Source organism: Tursiops truncatus, chromosome 4 (assembly GCF_011762595.2).
Source record: "Tursiops truncatus isolate mTurTru1 chromosome 4, mTurTru1.mat.Y, whole genome shotgun sequence".
In the NCBI taxonomy this organism is placed as follows: Eukaryota; Metazoa; Chordata; class Mammalia; order Artiodactyla; family Delphinidae; genus Tursiops; species Tursiops truncatus.
The window spans coordinates 64,646,398-64,661,904 of record NC_047037.1 but is presented as its reverse complement, the minus strand read 5'-3'; the positions used below and the strand labels follow the sequence as shown (position 1 = coordinate 64,661,904).

General features: G+C 44.0%; 1 protein-coding gene across 6 annotated transcripts in view; it reads right to left on the bottom strand.

The window, feature by feature from the left end:
• Positions 1–15,507, bottom strand: part of LPP (LIM domain containing preferred translocation partner in lipoma) — a 700,420-nt gene that overhangs the window by 576,732 nt on the left and 108,181 nt on the right. The window contains exon 3 of one of the 6 annotated variants that reach the window (XM_033855621.2): positions 6,706–7,650. The exons of the other annotated variants lie outside the window; for them this stretch is intronic. The gene's annotated coding sequence lies outside the window, so the exon portion shown is untranslated. The remainder of the gene's footprint in view (positions 1–6,705; positions 7,651–15,507) is intronic. 6 annotated transcript variants of the gene reach the window in all.

Genomic DNA, 15,507 nt, shown 5'->3' with positions numbered 1-15,507 from the left:
AGCACGGGCATCTACCCACCACTCCATGCCTGGAGGTGAAGCAGGAGCACAGGGAAGCTAGGGTGAGCACCAAGTTGGGAGCAAGCCAGCATCAGGGCTCATCTGCTGCGCCCCCATGTACAAGGCACAAGCAGACATAAAGAGGAGACAAAGAAAGGAATGAAGAAAATATGGGCTTCTTGGTAAGACAGGGTGAGAGAATAAAGGGTGCTGAGTCAGGTTATGAAGAGAAAAAAAAAATGAGAGACAAGAGAAAGAGTAGGAGGAAAGGGCAGAAGGAAAGAGCTGGTGTGTTGTTTGTGGTGTTTATTGCTTTAAGCATAATTCTGCCAGATCATTTTTTTAAAAATCATACTTGTGTTAAATCCTTCAAATGTCAGCTTGAGAGGACTTTGTTTTATTCGCTGAGAAGAGTTCCTGGAATATAGTAGGTGCTGAATAAATATTTACTAATTGAATGAATAATGCTCAGCTACAGTGGGTCACTGTTGCTGAGAAGAAAGAGGCTTTGAAAGTCACCAAGAAAAACAGCAAGATTCTGTTTATACTTCAGTTCACTCACTTTCATAAGGTGGGATAACACAGGTGAAAACGTAGTTCATGGCTCCTGGTGGGCAGTCACCGCATATTCACCAAATTTGAATCAGACTGACCCACGCTTCAGGACAAAGGAAAGGCAGGCCATTCCCTGGATGAAATCCCTCTTATACTGATGATTCAAAGGCAGGATAGGCCCTGACCATTCCACTGTCTCCTTTGGAGAAAGGTGCCCTTTTCCATTGCTTGAGAATACCGATGGTCTGGAAGTAAAATAGAGGTGACGACTACAGACTCCGTAAAAGACATAACAGTTGAGGAAGAGGACAGGATCCAGAAAGGACTGGATTTAAGCAGAGAATTAAAGCCTTGCCTATCAATTAAAGACTCACCTATCAATATTCATGATGTTCCTTCCATCCCTCTCCTAACGGTAACTGGAAGGCTTAATTCCTAGCCAGTTCAGAAAGTAACTTTGCCCACAATGAGGAATATACAGTGACTTGAAGATGGAAACACTAATTGCAAAATGATGAGAGGGGTCAACACCAACCATTTCACTCTACCACCATAAGATCTATCAGAAGTTTCTATAGCCCGTTATTATTTATTACACATGAAGCACTTTCTATCTGCAAAGTGCTTTGGAATCGTGTTTTATGAGTTACTCAGCATTCTTAAATCTAAACACAGCTAAAGCCCTAGCGGAGGGGGGTTAACCCTGTGATTTACTTATTCATCACACTCGATGGGTCCATCCAACTCCTCCCAATGACTGAACAAGTCGAGGAAGGGGCAAAGAAAGCACAAAAACTGATAATCCAATCAATCCAGTTCTTTTGTCAAGGCCCCTGGTACCGGCAGTAAGAGGTACAGAAATACATCTGACACAGCTCTTGACCTCAAGGAATTTGTAGTCTAGGGCTATCTGAGGGAATCTTTATGCTCCCTTGCAACTTGAAGAGTTTGCATTTCTAAGAAAGTATAAATAGTTTTCAAATCCCGTGTGCAGAAACATGTTCCTACATGATCCAAAATTTGAGCAATTATACAGATATAATTCTGGTCCCAAAAATGGAGTTGAAAGAGTACAATGTGGGCTCATTTCCCCCAATTTTCACCTTCCAGAATCAAGATAAGCAGCCCCAAATCATGTAAGAGGAAATTTTAGGAGAAATGAGAGTTAATAATCTCTCTCAAGAGCAGACAGCCAACCCAAGGAACTTACTCTAAGAAGAAAACATAAATTTAAGAGAAGGATTCCATTTTCATAAAGCCACTTAACAGATGAATACATTAACACTGATGGAAGTTACGAATAGTTTGGGTGTTTCTCTAAACATTAAAGATCAAAGCGTTTGGAGCAACGACCCCCTACAATAAGAGATCACATGAAGTAGTCAAGTACAGTGGGACATAACACCTGGTGAGAATAACAGAGGAGGGGCTGATGGATGAGAGGAAAGATGGGGTGTTCCACACACATTTTAAAGTCCTTCCCAACCCTTGGTTTATGATTCACTTCTACGGATTAGCATCCAGCACTAAACCTGGCACATATTAAATGTCTGATAATTTTTAGTTCTTTGCTGTCTTAAGTAAATGAAAGTACACGTGCCAAGAATGAACAGTCCCAAACTAGAAATCCTCAGTTCTGTTCCCTGTCATAGTGCCCTAGTTGAGAATTCAGCTGTGAAAGTGAACTGACTGTCACATCACCCTACTCATCACCAAGACTGATTCACCAAATATTATGGCTCGCACACTTCACAACTAATTAAATAGCATCTTCTCCCATCCTCTGATGGGGGAGGTGTGTGTGTGTGTGTGTGTGTGTGAGAGTGTGTGTTTATCCTGATTTACTGGATAGGCTGAAGCTTCAAAAAGAAACACAGTGCAGGCATAAAAGCACTAGACAAATCTCTGCCGTGCCAGCGTTTACCCTGCGACACTGGGCAGCCTCTTCAACTTTATTTGAGCATCAGTTTGCTCTGAAGTAAAGTCATGGTATATTCTTCAGCCTGCCACCTCACCTATGAGGATCTGATGAGTTAATGGGTGTGGAAAAGGGTTAGTCCACTGGAAAGCCCTGTAGAAACCTACATCACATATCATACTCCCCGAAGGGTTAGTCACAGCCAATAAATTATTACTGTTTATATGATTGGTCTTCCCTGTGGTTTTCTCATAATAGCACCAAGGGTTTGTAACCATTACAATGTATGCTTTCTACCAAAGCAGAAGATACACTGTGCTCAGTTTCCTTAAATATCCCCTAACTCACTGGTAGAGTCTATCACAGAGGCCCAGGATCCTGATTCATTCTTCTCAATTCCACTCCAGCCCCAGTTACGCTGCCTGGTCATGGTGCGCAGTCTCCTCTTTTTATACACACACCTACCTCCGTGGCACCAGAGGGCTCAAAGTCAAGATGAAGGCCACCCATGCAAGGAAAGGCTGCGACCATCAGTTGGAACTAGACTGTGAAGGGAGTTGAATGCCTTGCTAAAAAATTTGGTCAAAATAGTATAATGAGTGGGAACCCACAGAGAAGCCATCCTGTCTTTGTTCTATTGGACATTAAGGAGGACTAGTCAGAACTCTGTGCAAGTTGATGAGCTCAGTGTGACTGGGGATATGAAGTAGGAGCAATATGAGACATGAAGCAACGATCTGGAAATACGTTCAATTAAATAACCTCCAAGGCCCACTAGCATTTCACTTTCCAGATGGAGAAATAAAGGCCTAGAGACCTGAAGCATCTTGACCAAGTCACAAAGAAAGCTCACGGCACAGGTGCCAACAGAACACAGACCTCTTAGCTCCCACTCTCTCTGGAGCAATCGCTCTCTGCTTTCTCAGTACTTGCCTGTCTCCTCCTCCACCACCTAGGACTTAGCGTCTATGCGGGAGCACTTATTGGTCCCATCGAAGGGGCCGTCGCAGCAAGGCAGAGCGGCACCGGAGCTGAGCCTCAGCAGGGAGAAGGGGCTCCCCTGGATGCCTGCTGAACCACCGTGGGCTCCTCCAAACAGCACCTTTCCACGAGCGCTCAGCGTGCTGGTGGCCATGGGCTGCCATCAAGATGGGAAAGCCCGAGGGCTGGAACGTTTTGTCAGGGAACAGAGAAGCCTCCCTTTATCTCAACTGAGATAAATGAGAGAAAGAAAGAAATCATGTCTGGCCTCATAAAGTAGAAATGACTGCGGTCCTCTCGAGGGCCAAAATTTTGTATTTTTATTTCTTTCTTAACCTTCTTAACATGTGTGACAGGCAAGTGACTCATCCAATTACTAACTGGAAAGCCAACACCTCAATTTCACATCCCTAGTTCCATTTCCTGAGGTGTGAGGAAGTTTCTGGAGCTGCCTCCTACCAGCCCCGCTTCTCCCACAGAGGAGACGGAATTTATAAAAGACGCAGACAACTGATAAGGCCACTACAAGGCTGCATTTGCTAAGTGCACACCTGTTCCTACAACTCTGTGTTGGGCATACCTGAATTTGTTCTCCAACAACAAGAGGGACCAGCAGAGGGGGAAGACCTTGAGGAAGCAGTAAATGCACCCATCTCCACCCTCAGTAAGAAGCTATCTGCCAAGTGAAAGGCTAATAACAATGTGTCCAAGTTATATTTAAGGAAATCACAAAGAAAAATTCAAGACCAGGGTTTTTATTGTGTCTTTTTAAGTTCAAACCACAGAAAGTATTTGGAAGAATTAGAAACTACTTTCTGTGGGGAATTCCACAGGAACTGGAAAATCTCAGGCAAAATTAGAACCAAAGACAACAGAAATAGTAGAGATCTCAGAGATCATCATATTCAGCCCTGTCACTCTGACACTGAGAGAAAACAAGCCAGAGAGAGTTTCACAGCTGGATGGCGGTCTTACTGGGCTGAGTACCCACATCTGCTGACTCCAAGAATAATTTTTTAGTCCTCATTGCTTGCTAGCATTGACTTCAACACTGACTCCAAATTAAACCTACATGTGACCCAAAAGAAAAGGGAAAATAAACTGTTCCCTGTGGCCGATGCCTGGAACATTGGCTTCTTTCTGAAAACGTCACAGTTTCGTGTTCTGCAGAAGATGGAAACCAACGAGGGTCCTGTTTTGTCAGTTGCGAAGGCACACTTCTCAGGAATGCATTTTATGTCTGGTATTCTCCCTCTACTCCCTCACCCTGTTTCTCTTTTGGCCATATATGGAACTGAGCTCCAACGCCTGGGTCACAGAACTCAGGCCTCGGGTATGAAAGCAATCTGCTTTCTGAGCTGTTTGTCTTTACTGGAAATTCGATGAATCCATCTAGGAAACATTTACTAAAATGCAAAAGCCAGGGAGAATTGATTCACACCCTGAACTTGGCACAGAGAAAAGGATTTTTCTTTTGCTCACCCAAAGGTATGCTAACCAGATTCTGTGGAGAAAGTGACAAATTTAACAAATGTAAGAGGGTCTCTTGCTCAAGAACTCTGTGTGTGTGTGTGTGTATGTGTGTGTGTGTGTGTGTGTGTGTGTGCGCGTGCGCGCGCGTGTGTGTGTCTGTGCGTCTGTGTCTGCAAATGCTGATGTGTGTCTTGGGGGACGGGAGGATAGTTGTCCTAATACAAGAATTAGAAAGACAAAATTGACACTGAAGAAAGCAAGACATCACCAGCAAACCAATCAGAATATGTATCAGGCATTCATCTTCCCTGATACGACTTAGTTACCTCTTCATGTGGTGTCTGACTTTCAAACTTTGGCAAGTTGCATTTCAGAAGCAGAAAATCTCTTTGAAAACTGGCATTACCTGCAATTATCATTTCAATTTAAAACAAGCATTTACTGAGCATCTATAATTCCCAACAATATTTTTGAAAGGACTATACGAAGAGAATTCAATAAGCACATTCCCCAGACATGTACACTTAGGACAGAAAGATCAGGAAAGAAAAGCTATTTTGAGTGAGGGAGAAACCAAGGGCCCAGGAATAGAAATGACTTGCCCCATGGTGCACAGATCAGTAATTTCCCATGGTGAGCACATAAAATCTAAAAGGAAAGGAGAAGAGACTGCATAGAGATGTTACAAGCTCCAAGAGCAGAGAGAAAATGACCACCTGTTAACTCTCAACAGTATGCGGCACTCACTGTAGCATGTGGTCACCCACAAACTAGCCTTGTCGTTTTCAAGAGAGCACTTTTGGTCTCCCTAGTGAGGACCAAGGATGGGCAGAGATCACATCCTCTATGTGAAAGGCCTCTGGAGGCAAGCAGTCCTGGTTGGAATACACGGTCCATTGACTCTGTGAAGAGGAACCTTCAGCAACTTACTTGTCCTCTCAATATCTCCAGGGATTCGTCTTCAAACCGGACATGATCATTTCTACCTTATACGGTAGCTGAAGAGATTAAATGAGCTTTTCACAAAGTGTCTCCCTAGCAGTGTTTGACAAATAAATAAGCACTTAATAAACAGTAGATGTTAGTAGCATATTCATTCATAATTCCTGCTACAAGGAGAAAGAATACTTCGCTACAATGGTATGAGTCAGGGAGCCTAAGGTTCACATCCCCGTAATTCTTCCCAACCTGACTGTGAACTGCGAGCCTAACTCTGATTCTACATGTATTACCTCGTTGAGTCTCCTTTGCATCTGCATTATCGTGAGGCTCAAGTGAGATCTTACCGAGAAAAAAAGCTCTTTAGAAATTGTCTTGCAATGTGAAAATGTAAAGTATGATCATAAAGGTCAGAACCTTCTTTGGGGAACAGTAGAGTGTCATACGATTGTAGGTACCGCGTAAGTATCAATAGAGAAATGAGAGATGGCCCATGCTTTACTTTTCTGCCAAAAAGCAAATTCAGCATTTAAAAAAAAAAAAAAAAAAAAAGGTTTCCTTAAAAATGGCTTGAATGCCATGCTACTCCCCTCATAATGCTCCTGAGACAGAGGCTGTGGGCCCAACAATGGTAGCAAGAGTTTACTGAGATGACTGCTCAGTGCAGTGCAATGAACAATTATGAGGTGCTGGCCCGGGCAGGCCCAGGTGAGGAGGCCTGGGGGCCGAGCAGCCACCTGAGAACAATCACCGGAAGTAAGCGAGCCAACAGGCCCTCAAATCGTGGGATTTCACAGCCAGTGTAAGATCATGTCTCCCTCTGGGCCCATCTTCCTCACCTGTACAGGTGTCACTTTCTCAACCTTGAGAGATGTCCAGAAAGGCAGAAAGCTTAAAGAAGCCAGAACCATGGTCGCCAGGGCTGCCAGAAGTCTTGAAGCACCTCCATTACAATGGTTTTCAAAGTGGGCTCCACAGAGGCACGGAGTTCTGGATGAGAACTTGGCCCTGGATAGAAGCCTAGTTAACAACAGCGTCACCATAGAACCATACTTTGGTTATTCTACATTCAGGTATCTTCTGCTTTTCGAAAGTTTTCTTTATAGCACTTTGCTTTTATGAAAGACCTACATTACATTTGTTTTCACTCACCAAAAGAAAGCCGAAGAGGATTTTCGCTTTACTCCATTTCGGCTCATAAAACATTTTATACGAACGCTCTACTTCCGGATAGCAGGGGAAACCTGCATTGGGATTTCCCATGAGATTTCATGAGGGCCAGTTAATGTTTCTTGGATGAAGGCCTGGGAATGAGGGGCTAATGAGAAACAATCAGAAGGGGTTAAAAGCGCTCCAGAGAGCATGCACTGCAATCAGAGAGGTCAACTTCCCCACACACACACCAAAAGGCTGGAAATCTCTAGAAAGATTTGAGAAGCAAGAAGTGGAGCCAGAAGGACAGGTATCCCAGGTCTGGAAGTGCCTTAACTTCTGTCCTCCACGCTCATCTCTGGGTCTTCACACCCAGGTCAGCCACCCTGGAAGAAAGCCTCTTCCTGCATGGTGGCTGGGCCCTGAAGGAGAAGGGCGAAGCCGGGACAGGAGAGCACACGCTTTTCTCTGGCTCTTCAGATGGCACTCTGGCAGCTCAGGTTAAAGTCCCTCTTGGGCGCCAGTAGACTTCAGCTTTGCATTCCTCCACCTCTCCACGGGCCAGATAGGAATAAGAGGATCCACGTCAACCTTAGAGGAGTCTGGCGAAATCGCAGGCAGGACTCTCCAATCTGCTTAGTAACGGCAACAGAAAGTGCTAAATTAGTGAGTCAAGAAATATTTCTGGAAGAGCTATTCAACCGGAATGCTTAGAGATCCACCCGCATTGCGATAACTCGATCTGTCCTCATCTTTTAGAACACCCATGAGCCCGGGTTTAAAAGAGGACTTCACAGCTCCAGGGGCGGCCAAATAAATAAACAAACACATAGAAAGCTCTCAGTGGCTGATTGAAGTTATTAGGGAGAAAGTTATGTTCTCGATAAGGATGCGATCTCTCTCTCTCTCTCTCTCTCTCTCTCTCTCTCACTTCACATCTTTTCCCCAACCACTTTTGGTAGTGAGCAATTTGTCACGCTTCCAAGGGAAGCGACGCAGTCTCCTGCACGGCTGATCCATCTAAAAAACACATCATCTGTCTCTGCGGCAGAAAGCCCAGTTGGAAGAAGCAAGTTCTGTGCGTTCAACTAGAAAACACTTCTTGTTCTCACTGTCAAAATAATTCTGTATTAAACTTCTGGGATATGTGACTAATGTGCTTGGAACCTTTTGGAGCGACTGGTTTATTTATTTTAGGGAGGGGAGGGCTGCTGCTCCTGCTGGGGGTGAGGAGAGAAAAAGAGGAGGAAAAAGGATGGGAAACCGTGAAGAACAGGCCCAGGGTCTGCTCAGACCTCACATCGGCTCCCGGGAGCCGGCCCTGCCACACTTCATTATCAGAAGCCAGACAAGGCCCCAGGCCAGGCCGGAAGAGGAAAGAAAAGACATAGAAAGACAAGCAGTGCACGCTTCCCAGAGTCAAGGTTGCCTCACAGTTCCTAAAAAGACTCGGAAAATTAAAAAGTAAAAGCAAAATAAAACACACACGCACCAGAGTAATCCTATCACAGCCCTTTCTAAAACTCATACTCCCTCCCTTCTGCTTACAGGGGAAAAAGCCCCCAAACCTAGAGGAGGGTGCAGGATTTACCCCTTCTACGATTCCTCACCTCCGCAGCCTGCCACTCCCCACGCTTCTATGTCTTCCCGTACCTCTGCTGCTCCCTTTGTCTTGAAGACACATGTCTCTCTTCCTTGTTGATTAAAGTCCTAGCCATCTTTCAAGACCTTTCAACACCACACCCCCCGGTGAAGCTTTCCCCAGCAGCAGCAAACAGCACCTCCAGGTGATCACCAGTTGTGGGCAACCCAATCTACCTACTCCCGGCCCCCCCTTCCATCCCCAGAAGCCAGAATCCCCACAGCAACCACAGTGCGCATGTGCACGCACATACACACACAGCCAAGCCCTTGCAGTCCGAAGTCCAATTTTCCTATCTCAGCATCCCCCGCAAATAGCTTGAGGCCTGCATATGCCAAGCACTCAGGAAGGCAAGCCCATCGCTGAAACTTGGTACCTTCCACACCAAAGCATCTTTAGTAGTAAACTCAAGAGACCAAAAAAAAAAAGTCAGCTGAAAAATCTTCAGAAAAAGGCCAGGAATTTGCTCATGTTAAACCTCTAGAATCAGCACTTGAAAACTGCCCTGCTCACTCCTCAAATCCCGTTGTGTGGTCAGTCTCCTCTCCAGCCTTGAGTCAGAAAGTGGGTGGAAGTCTGGGAAAAGAAATGGGGAGGGGTGGCAGGAGGGGAAGCTCCCAGTGGGAAACAGATCAGGGAAACAAATCTAAAACACATCATTTTTATAACTGAGATCGAAATTATCTGCTTGCCTTGTGTTTCGTTTTAATTTTCCTCCAGCTTCTCATTTGTAATACTTATACAATTTAAAAAAAAAAAAAAAAGAACAGAAAAAGGAAGAAGGAAAGAAGATGTTTGGAAGTGAAGAATAGGGATGGGAGAGTGACCAGGACAACGACGAAAGAAAGACGAAAGAAAGAGCGAGTTAGTCTGCTTAGGCAGGCCCTCCCTCTGAACTTTCTCTCCAGGGAGCTATTTGGCAAGAGAACTTCAGAAAACAGTTTTCACTTTCCTTCTCCAAACTCCACCTCCCTCCCCCACCTCATTTTAAAAATCAGCTCCAACCTCCTAAAGAGGGAAAGATAAAGTGAGACCCAATTCGCTTCACATTTTATACCACTTAAGGAAAACCATTTCTTGGAGCGACTGCTTTACAGTTCAGAGAATAACCTTCTCTCTCATCCCGTTTCTCTCTACTTCTGCAGTTTTCCTTTCATTCCTGTCTTTTTTGCCTTTCTTCAACTTGGAAGGGGTTCTCTGCCCTCAGAACTAGCCTCATCCTTCTTCCCATTCAAAATATCTCTTCTCTCTCCCTCTCCCTCTCTCATTTTACAGATAGAACAACACACACAGTGTTGTTCCTATTTTTTTCTATCTGTAAAATGAGAAGTTGGTTCTATTTTCAACACACACAGATAGAACAACACACAGTGTTGTTCCTATTTTCTTGCCTTTATTAGAAGGTAATAAATACCCACAAAGTGTAACTTTATTCATTTATTTATTCAATTTAAATATAGCTTAATAAACACCTACTAATAAGCACTCTGCTCTCAAGGAGCTAATATTCTAGTAGGGGAGATCAAACAAACCCACCCAAAACTGTAAAGCAGGGTCGATGGTGATGTGGCAGAAGTGGTGATGGCAGAAGTGATGGACCTCCCCCAGCTCCAAGAACCATGGACGCCTTCCTAAATAATGCACCTGGCACACAACAGAATCTCTAAAAGAAAAGAAATCTGTTAAGGGAATAAAGAATATGTGAATTAGTGAAGAAAGAAATGGATAAAGATGCCTTTGAGCCTGGCCTTAAAAGGATGATTAAGATTTGGACACACATGAAATGAGAGAGCCAACATGTTAAAGTTAAGGGTCACAGCTGCACAGAGGCAGGAGAACGAGGGGACCGTCTCAGGAATGACCAGAAGTCTAGTGCAAAAGGGAAATGCTATCAGTGGAGGAGTTGGAAAGGTACCCATTTAGTAAACAAAGAAAGCACTTTCTATGTAATGGATTAGGACCTAGACACTGGTAAACCTTTACAAATCCTAACTCACTTACTCCCCAGAACAATCTTCTTGCCATTTTACACATGAGGAAAATGAAACACAGGTGCAGTACCCTGCCCAGGTAAGAGTGCTAATTGGCGGTGGAGCAGCCTGGCTGCCAAGTCTGGCTCTTAACTGCTACATTATTACATCTCCATATTCTATCAGTGTCAAGGATAGATCACAGAGGGCCTCAAATGCCAGGCAGGAGTCCATGCTTTGTTCTGTACGCAAAAGGAAACAACTGAAGGTTTGGGGAGTTAGAATAACAGGGTCACATTTAGAGAGAATGAATAATTTGCATTTGGGTATAAGACTTATTGGAGCTCATGAATGAATTACAGACTAAGATGAATCCACCTCAACTTCACTCCCTGCCCCACCCCCAGTCAGTCAGGATCATCCGTCACTGTTTCATTAAGTACACAAGTTTAACAGGATACGCAGTCATTTCTTTCTGTGTACACTCAGACCCTGAAATGTGATTGAAAAAGTCTGTTCCCATCTGCTTTCTGGGCCCGGGATCCCATGGAGCCTGCCGTAGAGGGAGAGCATGGCTGCAGTCAGCAGTGAATGGCCTCTTGGTCCAGCCAGAATGCTGCGAGAGGCAGCATTGTACATGTATTGAATAGTCACAAAAATAGCTCTGAGAAAGGACGCGGGGAAAAAACCTGCACTCTTTAGAACTGACGTGTTTTTCCTCTTCTCTTTCCACTACTGCTTCTATGACCTAGTAAGGAGGTATCACTGTCGAGTAGGAAGAGCCCTGGACCGGAATTCAGGAGACCTGGGCTGAAGTGTCGATTGCCACTTTTTTTTAATGTGATCTTGGACAAGTTCTAGGCCTCAGTTTTCCTATCTGTAAAATGAGAAGTTGGTTCTCAACCAGAGTGATCGTGCCCCTTTGTGTTCGCGTGCATGCGCGCGCGTATGTGTGTGTGTGTGTGTATGAGGTTAGCCTGCCTCAAAAGAGATGAATGTGCATTTTGGTTGAAATACAGTATTTTTTTCATCTCAAATGCTTTAAAAATATTATACAAAGTAGAGCTGAGAACGAGATTGTGGAGAGTGAGTTCAGGTAAAAAACCTGGGGTCACACAGCCAAACAGAATTCCACGAATAAAATGTCAAAGTACTGACCTGTCAAGGGTGGGATTACAAGCGGTTTTCTTTTTTTTTTTTTTTACACTTTCCTCCACATTCTAAATTTACAACATGAGCACATGTTACTTTCACCAAAAGAACCACTTTGTTTAATATTAATTTGATTATTACTTAATTTTAATAATAACCGGAATCATACCTGCAGGGAATGTCGGGAGAGTCCAGAAGCTCACTAACAATGTGAGTGTCTTCATTTCGGTAAATGAAGAACAGAATAGACTGTCATGACTGCCCCTGTGGCCCCCGCGCACCCAGCCACCCTCGCACCGCAGCACGTGCGGCTTCCGGGTGTGCGCGCTTCCGCCAGGCTGAGGCCCCGAGGGCGGAAGCAGCATCTCCGGCTCTGGTTAATGCCTGCGCCGAGCAGGGTGCCAGCCCCATTCTAAAAGCTTAGTCATGTGATATCACTCATAGGTGGAACCTAATTTTTTAAAATGATACAAATGAACTTTACAAAACAGAAACAGACTTAACAGATATCGAAAACAAACTTACGGTTACCAAAGGGGAAACGTGGGGAGGAAGGATAAATCAGGAGTTTGGGATTAACATACACACACTACTATATATAAGATAGATAACCAACAAGGACCTACTGTATGGAACAGAGAACTCTGCTCAATATTCTGTGATAACCTATATGAGGAAAGAATCTGAAAAAGAATGAATATATGTATATGTCTAATTGAATCACTTTGCTGTACACCTGAAACTAACACATTATAAATCAACTATACTTCAATAAAATTTTTAAAAACTGAAAAATAAACGTTTAGTCAATATGTCCTCAAATAACAAATGATCTTGCTTAGAATTACTACAGGAGTAAAGCTGATAATATCCAATTTTATCTAAAGAACTTTTTTAAATCATGAAGCCATAAAAAAGGGGGGAAGGGTCATTTTAAAAGACATGTAAACAACCGCCACCATAAAAAATCCAGGCTCTTCTTTCACAGAGTTTAAACATGAGCCTCCCTCCCCAGTGAGCCTGCAGGGGATATTCTGTAACTAGGTCACCGGATTTCACTCTATCACGGTAGACCTCTCCAAATGTTCACCAAAGCTACCAACATCTCATGAGGTTAATTTTGGACAACTGCTGAGTTGAACTAAAAGTAACACATTTACTCAAAAAACATTCAGGGAACGGCTCCAATATTCTCAGCACAGCAGAAGACACCAAAATTAAGAGGCTGCCCCACCCTCCAGAAGCTTACAGAAGGGGAAGAATTATACACACGCATAAATAAGAATAGCTCAAGGTACAATGTGATAAGTTCTAAACGTGCTCCCACTCAAAGCAGTGTGGGGTTCTAGGAAAGAAAATGTTATTTCTAGCCTCTGGGATGAGGGTCTGAGGTAATGTTCCAGCAGGACGAGAAGGGAACAAAGGCAGGGATCGGGCAGACCCTGGTCCAGGATACAGTTCAGCTGGCTGGAGCCCAAAGACCGTAAAGAGTGGCCTTAATTCCAGAGTGAAAGACTGGCATCAGACGATGGGGAGAATTCTGAATGCCAGCCTGGGAGGTTGGGTGTACTTCCACCAGAGCAAGATGCAGTGCCTCTGCGTGCAGTGATCTTGTCAGGTGAAGCCAGTCTTTTCTACGTAGCAGTAAATTCAATCAGTAAACAGAAAGTAAAGAGGCTACCTATAAACATATATCCAAGCTAGTGTAAGTAAGCCACAACAGGCTCAAGAGTAAAATCGTTGGAAGTAATTGTAAACCCACAACTAGAAAACACATTCCTTCCAACGCTGAAGATCTGGTGCCGGGGTGGGGGGAATGAATTAGGAGGGAAGGTGGCAAAAGTCATGGCTCTGTCTTTTGGTTGCTCCAAAGTGGCTCATTCCCGTCCTCTAAGGCCACTGATTTCAGTATCTGTGTCTGTTCCCGTAACACCTTCTCCAAAGTCTAAGACACCTGAAAAAAGCATGAATGCGGGGGCTTCCCTGGTGGTGCAGTGGTTGAGAGTCCGCCTGCCGATGCAGGGGACACGGGTTCATGCCCCGGTCCGGGAAAATCCCACGTGCCACGGAGCGGCTGGGCCCGTGAGCCATGGCCGCTGAGCCTGCGCGTCTGCAGCCTGTGCTCCGCAACGGGAGAGACCACAGCAGTGAAAAAAAAAAAAGCATGAATGCTTTGGATGAGTAAATTCAACCTCTCAATGGAATGATAACATCGTAAGATTGAGGGTTCACTGAAGTCAGAAGAAAACATACCACATCAACAAAAGAGTGAAGAGAGGGCTTTTCTGCCCCTAAAGCATTGATTTTGGCTGGACATTAGAATCCTCTGGAGTACTTATTTTTTTCAAATGCTGATACCCAGGGCCCCACCCTCCATTTAAATCAGAATGTCTAGACGGGGGACACAGGGACACAGGCATGGTTATAATTAAAACCGCAGGTGATTTTAACACACAGCCAGGATTGAGAGTCACTGCTGGAAGTTTGGATAAAATGTTCAAAGGAAAGCAAGACAGCAAATAAATGAAAAGAACTGACTGGCAGTTCAACTCAAGCAGCACAGTAATCCCAATCAGGCACCAGCTCCTTGTCAAGGAATCCTCCCTTCGGATGGGGAGTCCAGGGTGAGCTCTTGGCGGGGGGGAGGGGAGGGTCAGCTTCCCCCGGGGCCTGTCAGCGGATGCCTTCTGGAGGGTCATCAGTATCCTGTAATTAATGCAGGTATGTCCCCCACATCAGAACACAAGTCAGGGACACCTGGGCAGCAGGAGCCAGCATTGGCTCATGTAAAGTTCTCCCTCCCACTGTACTAGGACAGGAGGAAGGAAGAGGGTGTGGATCTCAGTTTCCAGACCTCAACGCCGGGACAGTGTGGAAGTGGGGCTAGAGGCTTTGCAGTTAGGTAAATGCTGACTCTGCCACTTTCTTCGTGAACTTAAGCAAGTCCTTATTTGCAAAATGGGAATTAGAATATAAGCCTTGCATGTCGTTTTTCTTCTAAGGTTAAGAATGCTGTGTGTTTGCAGCAACATGGATAGACCTAGAGATTATCATACTAAGTAAGCCAGACAGAGAAAGACAAATATCATATGATATCGTTTCTATGTGGAATCTTAAAAAAACTGATACAAATGAACTTATATCCAAAACAGAAATAGACCCACAGACATAGAAAACAAATTTATGGTTACCAAAGGGGAAAGGAGCAGGGAGATAAATTAGGAGTTTGAGATTAACATATATACACTACTATATATAAGATAAGTAACCCACGAGGATCTACTGTATACCACAAAGAACTATACTCAATATTTTGTAATAACCTATAAGGGAAGAGAATCTGAAAAAGAATATATATATATATACACACACACACACACACATATGTATAGCTGAATCACTTTGCTGTACACCTGAAACTAACACAACATTGTAAATCAACTATACTTCAATAAAAAATAAAATAAGATAAAAATACAGAAAAAAAAAGATGTCTGGTACATACTAGATGCTCATTAAATGACAATGAATATATTATTATCATTACTGAGCAAATAAACCCACCTGAAATTGTCCCCAAAATTGTATTCCATGACCACACCATGAGCTAAAGACAAAAATAAGAAATATATGTGGCAGACAACCAATTTCATCTCATACACCAGGAAGAAGTATTATTTGCACTTCCAGTGACAACTAAGAACCAGCCTGTTTAAACCTAGAAT